Here is a 14,377-nt window from a genome sequence, read left to right as displayed (position 1 = left end):
ATGTAGTAGCTCATGTGATGTCTAAATTATTCCAGAATTGTTTATAATAGCTTAATCATTCCATTTGTCTTCCTTCAATTTCCAGTTCATTTTATCTTAGTCCATTAGTTGTATAAATATAGACTAACTGTCCTTTGTCTTCAATATTAAAGCTGTCATATAGCTTAAGATCATTTTTGTCTCTTTCCAAACTAAATGACCCTATTTCCCTTTAATCTTCACTCACAGGTTCCACTTTTCATTCTTTTTTTTAATTATTTTTTAACGTTTATTTATTTTTGAGACAGAGAGAGACAGAGCATGAACAGGGGAGGGGCAGAGAGAGAGGGAGACACAGAATCTGAAACAGGCTGCAGGCTCTGAGCGGTCAGCACAGAGCCCAACGCGGGGCTCGAACTCACAGACCGTGAGATCATGACCTGAGCCGAAGTCAGATGCTTAACCGACCAAGCCACCCAGGCGCCCCACCACTTTTCATTCTTTTAATTATTTCTGTTTTTTTTTTTCTTTCTTTAGACTATCTTCAATATCACTGAATATCTTCAAGCAATTGATCCTCAAAGAGAATCCATTAGATATAACAGTAAAATTACAGAATGCAGCTTTATGAGATTAAATGAGGAATTAGATATGGAAGACTTCTGTAAGCCAATAAGATGTTTTACCATTTGCACAGATTATAAATATGAAAAATTCCTATGTTAAGATATTTTGTTTAGAATGTAAGCATATGGGAAATTTTTGGAGGATCTCCTATTAGGAGTATAGTTATGAAAACTCTTGTTTTGTAAATATCAACAATAAAAATATAGTATAGTAAATTTAAAAATATATCAATAAGACATTCTTGTTGGCTTTTTGCAAAAGTGACCTTAACTATCTAATACATTTCTTACAGACTCACTTTAGATTCAAAAAAAAAAAAAAACAAAAAACAAAAAACACCAAGTGGTAGTCTTCTTTATACTTCGGGCATGTTTCTCACGAAATCTTATATTGGTTTTCTAACTACAGTATATTTATTCCTCAGGAAAAAAGAAAAAAAAAACTGCTTTTAAAATATATTTAGGAGTCAAATTTCCAACTTACTCTAAAGCACAGAGATGGAGTTTTTTTTTATCAATGAATATGTAGATTTTGAAGCATCAACTAACATTCCAATATTAACAGTGCAAAGATCAAAGACAGCAAACTTTGTTTGATATATAAATGTGATCAACATTTTAGGAAGCAACTGTATAACAAGGGTAGAATCAGAAAACCAGGAGACTGCAAGCCAGATAGTATGGAACTATAACATAGACTTAGAAAGCAAAGTTTGTTTCCACTAGATTAAAAATATTCCTATTTAAATTACATAGTAGGGGCGCCTGGGTGGCGCAGTCGGCTAAGCGTCCGACTTCAGCCAGGTCATGATCTCGCGGTCCGTGAGTTCGAGCCCCGCGTCAGGCTCTGGGCTGATGGCTCAGAGCCTGGAGCCTGTTTCCGATTCTGTGTCTCCCTCTCTCTCTGCCCCTCCCCCGTTCATGCTCTGTCTCTCTCTGTGCCAAAAATAAATAAAAAACGTTGAAAAAAAAAAAATTACATAGTAAATTTGTATGCATTAGAACTTTGCCCAAAAAAACTTCATGTCTGGGGAAGTATTACCATATTAGCTGTTCAAACATAAGGAATTCTTGGGGTGTCTGGGTGGCTCAGTTGGTTAAGCCTCCAATTCTTGGTTTCAGCTTAGGTAATTATCTCATAGTTCATGAGACCAAGCCCCACATTGGGATCTGGGCAGACAGGGTGGAGCCTGCTTGGGATTCTCTCTCTCCTAGCTCTCTGCCCCTGCCACACTCTCATTCTCTCTCTCTCTCTCTCTCTCTCTCTCTCTCTCTCTCAATAAATACATTAATTAACATTAAAAAAAACAAGGAATTGTTTGTTTTTTTAATTTTTAAAAAAAATTTTTTTAATCTTTATTTATTTTTGAGAGAGAGACTGGGTGTGAGCAGGGGAGGAGCAGAGAAAGAGGGAGACACAGAATCCAAAGCAGTCTCCAGGCCCTGAGCTGTCAGCACAGAGCCCGATGTGGGGCTCGAACTCATGAACCGTGAGATCATGACCTGAGCTGAAGTCAGACGCTCAACCGACTGAGCCATTTAGGCGCCCCAAAGCAAGGCATTCTTTAAAATACATCCCATTACTAATAACCCCCAAATGCTACTTCCAGGTTGGAAATTTGCAAGCCACAATGCCCAGCCCTCAGGGTATTTGTTCTTCGCTTCCTATAAACTTCTTTCTTTAAGACTCTTTCTCTTTCTGATAGGACCTGTGTGGCCCATAGCAATTTCAAGTTTATGATGAGAATTTATCACCTACCTACCACCCTTTGAAATGAACATATATTTCTAACTATTATAAATATTTGAGAATTGGAATACCTGAACTCTTGTGGAAAAACAAGATGGTATTTGTAGCTGGCATACAACATACTTCCTACTCCTTTCTCTTATATACATTCATAGTGCATTTCCTTTATATGGTGCCATATTGATTTTCCCCCTCAATAGGGTAAAAAAAAAAAAATCAAAATCCTTCATCCAATCATGTTTAATACTATCTCACTGATTATCTACTTCTTGATGTCACAAAATAAAAAGACTGAGAAGTTAGATTATAAATAGATGATAAATCAGATAGAGGATAGGAGTCCTCCATCATTCCATTCTAAACGTCCTTAACCCTATGCAGTGCTTACTATGTGTGTCAGTGCATGCATATATATATATATTATATATATATATATATATTATATCTCAACTATATATATCAAAATATTATATATATATTATATATAATATTTTGATATATATAGTTGAGATTGATATGTAGTTGAGTTTGATAATTAGTTGAGATTATGTATATGTATGTATATACATAAATACATGTGTATGTATCATACATATATATACATACAGAATCTCATAGGGTCTCATATACAAACCCTCATAGGGTTATGTGGGAATTAGTTGAAATTTTGCATATATATATATATATATATACACACACACATATATACATGATACATACATATATATACATATACATATATATATATGTATATATATATATATATATATATATATGAATAAGTTGAAAATTTGATGAGAAATGGGATAATTACTGTGGTAGATAGAACAATGACCCCAAAAATGTTCACATCCTAATACCTGGAGCCTGTGAATATGTTACCTCATGTGATAAAAGGAACTTTGCAGATATGGTTAAGAACTTTGGGGTAGGAAGATTATCCTGTATTCTCCAGGCAGGGTCTTTAGAAAAACGAAGTAGAAGAGGAGTTTAGAATAATGTGATGCGAAAGGTATCATCTGCCATTGCTGGCTTTGGAGATGGACAAAGGGGCTATAAGCCAAGGAATATGGGCAGCTTCTAGAAACTTATAAACATAATAATCAATTATTGTGTAATTGAAAACACTTTTATTTTCAACATACATATATAATATATATACATAATATATACATACACATACATATAGATACATGTATATAGGTGTATGTTTGTGTGTGTGTGTGTGTGTGTATATATATATATATGTATGTATGTGTGTGTGTGTATATATATATATATATATATATATATACACACACACACACACACACACACAATGTCAACTAATTCCTACATAACCCTATGAGGGTTTGTATATGAGACCCTATGATTGATATATATATATATATATATATATATATATATACACACTCATGTGTATATATATATATATACTCATGTGTATATATATATATACACATATATACACACACATATATGATACATACACATATTGGAATTAGTTGTGTATATATATATTATATATATAATACATATATACATATACATATGTATGTATATGTATATAATATATATACATACATAATCTCAACTAATTCCCACATTAACCTATGAGGTATATACTTAACTATTTCACCATGGACATGGATGTTTAAAGAATTATCTGATCTGCTTGAAATGAAGTAAAGGTGTAACTGGAATTTCACATTAGATTGTTCTGGCCTCAAGAAAGAAAGATATTAAATGTAATTTTTATATTCTGAGGCTATCTTAAACTTACAGTCTGTGTTAAACTTCAAAGAATTTTAAAATCTAAAACACACAGATATGTTCTCTAAATTGGTGTTCTTATATAAACATGGCTTGTGCATGCTTATTTTTCAATATTTCAGTTGTTTTAAACTTTAGGTTTCAATTTATGAAGCGGAAACCTTGGCAACATTGTTATTCCCAATAGCATGAATATTATCATTAAAAACCATTGCAGAAATTTTAAAAGATAAAGTCATTTTGCTTTTAAATTTGTTTTCTATTAATATGATAATTTCTAACTTCATAGAAAGCCAGCTTTCCACAGTCCTTACAAAGTCAATCCAATTTAGTTTAAGTTAAAACTACAAATAAAAATAGTTCAATCAATAATCAATACATAGAAACGTTATGCCTAAGAGAGTCCTTACTGAGTGACTTTTATCAGAGTACAGCTGGATCTTGAAATAAAAAAATAAAATAAAATAAAAGGAATTTCTGTCTGTTCATGTGTACTCCTATGGTAAAGCAGATACCTTATAGATAAAACTAAATTTCACTGTGGTTTGATTATAAATTTGGGATTTCAGATATTCCCCCAAACTTGATAAAAACATTCATAGTACGTGCATAGGCGTACTTATATAAATCACCGTTTTCCTGAATCTGAAATTTTTGGATTTGGTAGTTTTGCCTCTGCATAATAAAAATTGCTTTCCTTAGTTTTAACTAATCAAATCCAGTCATTCTAGTAACAGAAATGTATGTAAAAGCATTTGTTTTAAATGCACATTTAGCTTGGACATAGACATGTATTTGGAGGCCCAGTATATATATATATATATATACATATATATATATATATATATATGTATATATATATATATATACACACACATACACACAGTATATAACATATAATGATGCATATATTTAATGTGGAAGATAGAGTTGTTCCCAAACATAGCTGTTCCAAGAGAAAACCTGAATATATTTCACTGGTAGAATTACTCTTGTACCCTCTTGAGAGCTTGTAATACACAAGTGCACTTGGGAGCGATTGGGTCTTGGCTTGAGCATGAGAGTGGCATTGAGAATAGATTGCTGCTGCTAGCTCTTAGTGTGAAGGGGAAGAGACTGCTGTGTAGATAAAGCAAGGGTTATTTTTCCTACTGTAGAGCTCTGTCCCTTTATTCACTATAGATCACCTAGCCCAAGTGAATAGATTTCCCACTAGGTATATTATCTTGAAGGAAGACTCTTTTCCTGATTGTACTTTGATGGGATATGCAAGCTAGTGTTTATGGCCCTCCCCATCCCCCTGCCAAATGAGCCTCATTGCTTAGTCAGAATAAGCATCCTTGCCAAGCCCCAAGTCCCATGATGGCACTAAGAAGAAATAGTAAGACAGAAAAGGGGGAAGGCAAACACTGGCTGACTGTGGAACACTGAACATTCTTCTCCCATTGCCAAGTTCATGGTTTAGTATTTGCAGCTTCAGAGTCTGGTCAGCTGTATTGCATGATCAGGTTTATTTACGTTTTTTTCCACAGGAATATTTGACAGATAAAAAAGCCTCTTGCTCTTGGGTTTCTTAGGCCCCTTCAAATCCTATGTTTCTCAGTTCGTCAATTTTGATGATTCCAACTCTGAGACCAACAGATGAGTTCTCTATTCAAACTGGACATGACTCAGTTTCATGCACACTTTTCCTTGCCAAACGTGTACAACTTCTGAGAGTAGGCATTTCTGAGAACTGGTAAAAACAATGTTCACTATAAGCCTCTACTACAAATACTAGTTAATTTGAGTTTGAGTGTCCCTGAGTGATTTTACCACATCCTGCCACAATCAAGAAAATTTTCTTTTGGGTAGAGCAAAGGACAATCGATACAAAAGGATGTTAATCCTCCAGTGTTTGTCCAGAGTGAAATTCAGATCAACTTGCTAAAATTCTGTTACACTAAACCCTGCTATATCTTCCAGAAAAGACCTAAAGTCCTTTTGCAGTATTGTGAGTTTAATGGATAAACAAATAGGCGAACACTGATGACAGAAACTGGAATAGAAGTGAGATACTGAGTAAAAGATAGTAGTCTACCATATCCTTGTGTTCTTTTTAAAATTTTTTTTTAAGTTTATTTATTTTTGGAACAGAGAGAGACAGAGCATGAATGGGGGAGGGTCAGAGAGAGAAGGAGACACAGAATCTGAAACAGGCTCCAGGCTCTGAGCTGTCAGCACAGAGCCCGACTCGGGGCTCGAACTCACGGACCGCGAGATCATGACCTGAGCCGAAGTCGGCCGCTCAACCGACTGAGCCACCCAGGCGCCCCGACCTTGTGTTCTTTTTAAAAAGTATTTATTTATTTATGAAAGAGACAGACAGAGTGTGAGCAGGGGAGGGGCAGAAAGGGAGGGAGACACAGAATCCAAAGCAGGCTCTACGCTCTGAGCTGTCCTCACAGAGCCAGACACAGAGCTCGAACTGACAAACCATAAGATCATGACCTGAGCTGAAGTCAGTTGCTTAACCAATTGAGCCACTCAGGTGACCCATATCCTTGTGTTCTAATTTCCCTGAAATACACATGTGTGTCAGGATTGATATCTATGTCCATCACCTCAATCACCATCAAAACCCTATGTGGTATGTACTAATAACCCGATTTCACAGATGACAAATGGATGCCTAAAATCAAGTAAGCAGCAGAACTGGTATATGAACTCAAGTATCCCTGACCTCCAAAGCATACATTTCTTTCAAACACAGGCAACATGTTGTGTACTTACTATAATAGCTATTAAAGTTGTATCTGATGGGCTAATTCTATGCAATGCAAGATCTGGGCTAGTAGGACAGAGTGTGGCCTATAAATGAAGAGTGAAATTAAATTTTTTTGTTTTGTTTTGTTTTGTCTTTTGTCCAACTGGATATTGCAAGGTCCTAGTTACTCAAAGGTACTGAAGTATCAAGTGGACTAGTCTTGGAGTTAAATGCTATGGTGCTCTGCATGTCTGGATAGAGAGGGAATAAAACAGCAAATGTTAGTTCAAGTTAAGTGCTTAACTTTGCTCTATTCATCCCAAAACTTTAGAAATTTTAATTATATGGATAGATAATAATAGCATTCTTGGACTGGTAAATCTATTTTGATTTAACATTTTCTTGCACACTGTCATACCTTTAACTTGTTTCATTCCATTTCTCAGTGGGGTTATGGGCTAAATTGTGCTCCTCTCCCTTCATATGTTAAAGGCCTAACTCTGGTAATTTCAGAATGTGACTATTTGGAGACAGGATCTGTAAAGAAGTGATTAAGTTAAAATGAGGTTGTAAGGAAGGGGCCTAATCTAATCTGACTGGTATCTTTACAAAGATTGGAACACACAGAGAGACACCAGGGTTTCCTGTGCATAGAGAAGCCTAGGTGAAGAGGCAGCAAGACAGTAACCATTTCATCTACATGCCAAGGACAGAAGCCTCAGAGGAACCCACCTTGCCAGCGCCTTGATCTTGAACTCTTAGACTCCAGAACTGTTAAAACATAAATGTCTGTGGTTCAAGCTACACACTATGTGGCATTTTGTTATGGAAGCCCTAGCAAACTAACACAAGGAGAAAAGACAGATTCTTCATACTGGATTCTGTATGGGAATTTTGATATGCAGGCTTTTGCATAAAACTTCAAATCTAGGTAGTTTGAGTAAACATGGGCACAAATGGATCACTTTCATCTCTAATTAAATTTGTTCTCATGCTTAGCCCACTTTAAAATGGTAAGCAGGTTGTATTCATTAACATAAAAAATGTAACTACCAGAAGGAAATCACAGCTTAAGAAGAAGTGAAACAATCTCCCACACCCACATTAATTTCCATTTACATTAATGAAATCAACATGAACAACATAAACAATGTGAAATGACAGACAATCCTCTTAGCTAGATTGTTAAAAATAAAAATAAAATGAAAACCTCAAGAGGGTGTTAGAGCCACTAATGAAAAAGTTTGAAAATCACAAGTACATTATCAAGAATGGAGTAAATACAATAGTAAGTAAAGGGAAAAGAGTTGATAAACTCATCCATTCATTGTCATCCCTTCACAGAGATATCAGTTATGAAAGAAAGGAGTTTTAGTTTCAGCAATGGTTCTGTATGCTAAAAACAACTTCACCCATCTTTCAAAAAGAAAACAATAGTTCTACCTCTTATAGGATTAATTATTCCATTTGTGAAGAATGACAGAAAAGGTTATTACACACACACAAAAAGAAAAGGGAAAACACAACTAGTTGTGAACTTTCTTAAATGGTTTTTAAAAACTCTTAATATATAATCAAACTATCAATATATAGTAGATAGGGGCATGCATATAATTGTAATCAATAAGAAGGAAAACTATGCTGGGCTCAGAGAGAGAGTTACATATATGGTTTGTTTTGTTTTCTTATTGAACACAGATCCTATCCTACCCCTATGCAATTCAATTCCTGGTTGCCATTTCTCTAACGTATGTCCCAGGAATATCTCCATGTTTTTTATTACTGCTTTAGTCAGCCCATTATTGCTGTGATTGCCCAAGTTCCCTACCTCTACTTCTGCATTCTCTACAAGACAGTCAAATGATTTTTTAAAATGTAAACTAGATTTTTTTCATTTTCTTCTTTAGAGCTTTCCAACAATTTCATCTTTGATTTAAGGTAGAATTCCAACTCTTTCCAATCATCTACAACGCCATATGGGATCTGCCTTACCCTGTCCACCTCTGCAAACCTATGCTGTGCTAGGATTGCCCCACCCAATCTTTTCCAGATACACTGAATTTCTTTTTATCCCTAAACAATGCATTAATGCTCTCCAACTTGCCATTTTCTTTGTCTAGCATATTCTCGCCCCCAGATCACTCTATAGTTGACTATTCATGTTTCATGAATAAAGGTCAGGTTTTCAGAAAAGACTCACTTGAGTACCCAATCTAAAGTAGTTCTTAATTGTAAGTCTCTATGGCATCCCTCTATTAATTTTGTTCATAGCAGTTTTTTTCACTCTCAGAAATTATCTTGTTCGTGTGTTTATCCTAGATGGTTTATTTTCTCTCTTTTCTCTTTAGAATGACAGACCTCGTATATCTTCCTCACTATTGAAATCCTGGTACTTAAGACAGTTCCTGGTACTGAAAAGCTGTTCAATAAATATTTACACATGCATGAATCATGGATATAAACCCTCTCTACTCTGGTAGGAGAAGATCAGGTAAAAAGCTACATGAATTAGAAAGAAACATGAAATCCATCCCCTTTATGGTTTTCCTTTGCACCTTAGTCATCCATCAGTATCCCATGATCTACTTCCTCTTCTCTGGTCCCTATCCTAGTTCCTCCAAGTTTCTAAAAACAAATATTTCTCCCAAATAGAAAGCACCTCTATTTCACAATGTCCACCTTGCCAAAAACAGCCTTTTAATCCTATTCAAAAGCAAGGTAATGTCCTTTTGCTCCACTTATTCACCAGATTTGATGTTAGGTTTAGGCCTTTTTCTTCCCTCCTTTGTCCTAATATTTGCATTTCTGGGCTTCTCATTGTTACTAGGGCCTTGTTCAAAGGATCTTGAAGATGTACAATTTAAAACCAAAGGCACTTCGGGACATATGACGTGAGTTCATTTTTTATCTTTGCCCATCGCGTACCCTTAAAAATAACAGCTTTAGTAATTGTCCACTCACTATGTGTCAGTTATCTGCTTCTCTATCATCATGTGCCATCACATCAATACTCCCAATTCAGAAGCCAACAGTATAATGTGTTTTTTTTTAATTTTCCTTCAAATTGTTTTTCCACCTATCTCCATATCATGCAATTGTTAAATTATACCAAAATTTCCCCTCACACAGTATAGCAAAAAAGACAACACAAATTATAGGTCTATGCTTTCATCATTTAGAGTAAAACCCTCATTATTGCCATTTCCTGATTTCCCCAATTGGAAATTCCAAGTTCTTCCTTCATCCATCTGTTCATCCTGCCATTCATTCAACATTTCCTAAGCAAATTTCTGCACACCCTGCTCGATGTTGAAATAGCTAACACAAATATAAATATATATTATATATTATATTATATTATATTTTGATCATATATATGCATATATATACATATATATGTAAATACGTATGACCAAAAATATCTCACATACTAGTGGCTTAAATTTAAATGGCTTCTAATCTAGAACAACAAGCAATTTTGAAATGTCAAAACTCAAAACTCATCATGCAGTTTTCAACCTTTTATTTTTAATGTCTGAAACAATCCCTTGCCTGCCATGTGACAAGGTACTGTGCTTCAATATTACAGCTCTGATCAAAAATCTTATTTCTGTAAATCTCTCCCAATTAATACCTTATGACCAAAATACTGTAACAAATAACTTGAAATGCCCATTTTCATACATTTATAACAATATTTGTTTATTATTTTTGGACAGATATTATTATGTATTATCATCTGTCAGATAATCTTTTCAGTTAAGAATGTGATTTTCAAGGAGGTTCCAGAATTTGACATTAAATCCAAACAATGCAATCCCATAGTGCTCTGTGTATTCACAAAATACACATTTTTCAGTGGTGATGAATATTGACTTTAAACTTTAAAAAGGAGGGAAAGAATCACCTTGCTTATAAAGAGGAAGTAAGAAAGCACGAGTATGAAAAGAACAGAGTGACAGAGTGTTACATTCTCATAATTTGAGACATTTCCTTAATGAATGTCCAGTGACATCATTCATGTGAGGTATTAATAGTTATGGCCAAAGTAAACATTTTATATTTCATGGAACTTAACTAGAATATTATGACCAAGAGGTCCTTATTCCTCAAATAAAATAAAAAAAAAAAAAAAAAAAGAAAATTTAGGGGTGCCTGAGTGGCTCACTCAGTTAAGTGTCTGACTTCAGCTCAGGTCATAACTTGTGGTTCATGGGTTTGAGCCCTGCATCAGGCTCTGTGCTAACAGCTCAGAGCCTGGAGCCCGTTTCAGATTCTGTGTCTCCCTCTCTCTCTGCCCCTCCCCTACTTGTGCTCTCTCTCTCTCAAAAATAAATACATAAAAAAAATTAAGAATTTTTAATATATGAAAATCAGTGAAGATAATATACCAAAAGAGTAAAAGTGAAAAATTATATGATTATTTCAATAGGTGCAAGAAAATCATGTGATAAAATTCACCCAATCATGTTTCTTTTTAAAATACTTGAAATACATTCCCATTCACATTCTGTCTCTTTCTCTCTCAAAAACAGACATTAAAAAATAAAAATAAAAAGGGGGGGCCTGGATGGCTCAGTCAGTTAAGTGTCCAACTTTGGTTCAGATCATGATCTCACAGTTTGTGAGTATGAGTCCCGCATCAGGCTCTGTGCTGACAGTTCAGAGCCTGGAGCCTGCTTCAAATTCTGTATCTCCCTCTCTCTCTGCCCCTCCCCTGCTCTCTCTCTCTCTCTCAAAAATAAAATTAAACATTGAAAAAATTAAAAGAAAATTTAAAAAAAACATGGACAGAAAGCAAGAGTAGAGATTTCACAGGAAAAGAATTACAAATGACACTTACAAACATATTTAAAATCCTCAAAAATTTCCATGAATATAATCTGTCTGGCAGGCTTACAGATATAAAATGCTCATATATTTGACCTAGGGATTCAATTTCTAGTCAATGAGCTTACTACCAATATGCTTATACAAACATATAGATACATAAACGAAACATGTTCATTACAACATTGATTGTAATAGCAAAGAAACCCATAATTAATGTAAATATCAATCATTAAGGAACTGATTAACTCAATTGCAGTTCATCATTATAATGGAATTCTATAGTCTATTAGGATGTGGCATAGGCTCTGGGTTATATTGTTAACTCATAAATCAAAGTACAGAGATGTTTGTACAATAAAATATTTATAAAGTAACATGCATTTATAATTTATAGAATGATACACCATTTATTAGTGGTATCCAGAAAATAGATGTGTCTGAGTTTTTGGAGGAAACATTCTTTTTAATATGTTTTGTCATGTTGTGTAGGGTTTTTTGGTTGTTTTCTTTTGAAACCATAGACTCTCCCAAGTAGAAATACAATGAACACTGGAAAAGAAAGGATATTTCTGTGCAAGAAACCCAGAATAGTCAAAACACTTTGAAAAAGAACAAAATTGGAATACTCACATATCCTGATTTCCAAACTTACTACAAACCTACAGTAATCAAGAGTGCGTGGTACTGGCATAAAAATAAACACACAGATCAATGAAATAGAATCAAGAATCCAGAAATAAATCTCCTCATTTATAGCAAATTTATTTTTGACAAAGATGCCAAGAAAACTCAATGGGAAAAGAACAGTCTTTTTAACAAATTTGTTTTAGAACAACTGCATAACCTCATGAAAAAGAACAAAATTGAACCCCTATCTTACAACATACACACAAGAAAAATAAACTCAAAATGGATCATAGACTTAACAGTTAATATAAAGTCTCTTAGAAGAACATAGGGGCTCCTGGGTGGCTCAGTTGGTTGGGTGTCCGACTTCATCTCAGGTCATGATCTCACACTCCGTGAGTTTGAGCCCCACATCAGGCTCTGTGCTGACAGCTCAGAGCCTGTAGCCTGCTTCAGATTCTGTGTCCCCCTTCTCTCTGCCCATCCCCTGCTCATGCTCTGTCTCTCTCTGTCTCAAAAATAAATTAAAAAAAAAAAACATTTAAAAAATTTAAAAAAAAAAAGAAGAAGAAAATATAAGAGCAAATCTTTGTGACATTCGGTTAAGGCAATGGCTTCTTAGGTATAACCCCAAATGCAGGAAAGAAGGAAGGAAGGAAGGAAGGAAGGAAGGAAGGAAGGAAGGAAGGAAGGAAGAAAGAAAGAAAGAAAGAAAGAAAGAAAGAAAGAAAGAAAGAAAGAAAGGAAAATGGGCACCTGGGTGGCTCAGTCAGTTGACTGTCCAAATTCAGCTCAGGTCTATCTCTTGGTTCGTGAGCTCGAGCCCCACATGAGGCTCTGTGCTGACAGCTCAGAACCTGATGCCTGCTTCAGATTCTGTCTCCTTCTCTCTGCCTCTCTCCCACTTATGTTCTGTCTCTCTCTCAAAAATAAACAAACATTTAAAAATTAAAAAAATAAATACAAAATAAAGAGAATTTTATGCTGCAAATGATACCACCAAGGAAATGAAAAGAAAACCCATGGAATGGAAGAAAAATTTGCAAATTGCATATCTGATAAAGGACTTCTATATATAAGAAGATATAAGATATATCTTATAAGATATATATATAAGAACTTTTACAACTCGATTAAAAGACAACTAACCCATTTCTTTTAATGTGAAAAGATCTAAATTGACACTTCTCCAAAGAAGACATACAAATGGCCTATAAGAACACGAAATGATTCTTAACATCTAAGTCAGAGAAACAAAATCAAACAAGACACTATTTCCTATTCACTAGCGTGGCTATAATCAAAACAACAATACCAAGTGCCAGTGAAGATGTAGAAAAACAGCAATCCTCAATCTCAGTGTTGCTGGTGGAAATATAATATGGTACATTCAGTTTGGAAAAGATAGTTCCTCAAATCTGTAAATATAAAGTAACCACAGCAAGTCCATCCCAGTTGTATAGCCAAAGGAAATGAAAACATACCCATGCAAAATCTTGTATGTGAATATTTATACCAGCATTATTCATAATGGTCAAAAGGTGGAAATCACCAAAATGCCCATTAGCCAATGAATGGATAAACAAGATGTGGCACATTTATACAATGGAATATTATTCCACAATAGAAAAGAATGAAACACTGAGGCATGTATGAACATGTACGGATACTGTGCTAAATGACAGAAGTCAGAAGTCAGCCCCCCAAAACAGGTGTTATATGTTTACATTTGTAGGAAATGTCAGGAACAGACAAACCTATGGAGACAGAAGAGTAAATTAGTGGTTACCAGGCGGTGGGAGAGGAGAATGGCGGAAGGAACGTTAATGGATACGAGGTTTCTTTTTGGTGTGATGAAAATGTTCTAATCTTAGATTGTGGGGATGGTTGCCCAGCTCTGTGAACATACTAAAAAGCACTGAATTGTATGAATTTTTAAAAATCAATTTTATGGTATGTGACTTACACCTCCTTAAAACTTATTTAAAATGAGATATTAATTATAAAAATGCAATTTCTCTAATGTCACATCTTATAATTTCC

General features: G+C 34.7%; 1 protein-coding gene and 1 pseudogene across 3 annotated transcripts in view; one reads left to right on the top strand and one right to left on the bottom strand.

Moving 5' to 3' along the window:
- NKAIN2 (sodium/potassium transporting ATPase interacting 2) overlaps positions 1-14,377 on the bottom strand; it is a 986,091-nt gene that overhangs the window by 628,349 nt on the left and 343,365 nt on the right. The gene's annotated exons all lie outside the window — the stretch shown is intronic.
- LOC122238731 overlaps positions 1-14,377 on the top strand; it is a 75,178-nt pseudogene that overhangs the window by 35,898 nt on the left and 24,903 nt on the right.

Source organism: Panthera tigris, chromosome B2 (genome assembly GCF_018350195.1).
Source record: "Panthera tigris isolate Pti1 chromosome B2, P.tigris_Pti1_mat1.1, whole genome shotgun sequence".
NCBI classification, from domain to species: Eukaryota; Metazoa; Chordata; class Mammalia; order Carnivora; family Felidae; genus Panthera; species Panthera tigris.
This window is presented reverse-complemented; position numbering and strand designations above follow the sequence as displayed.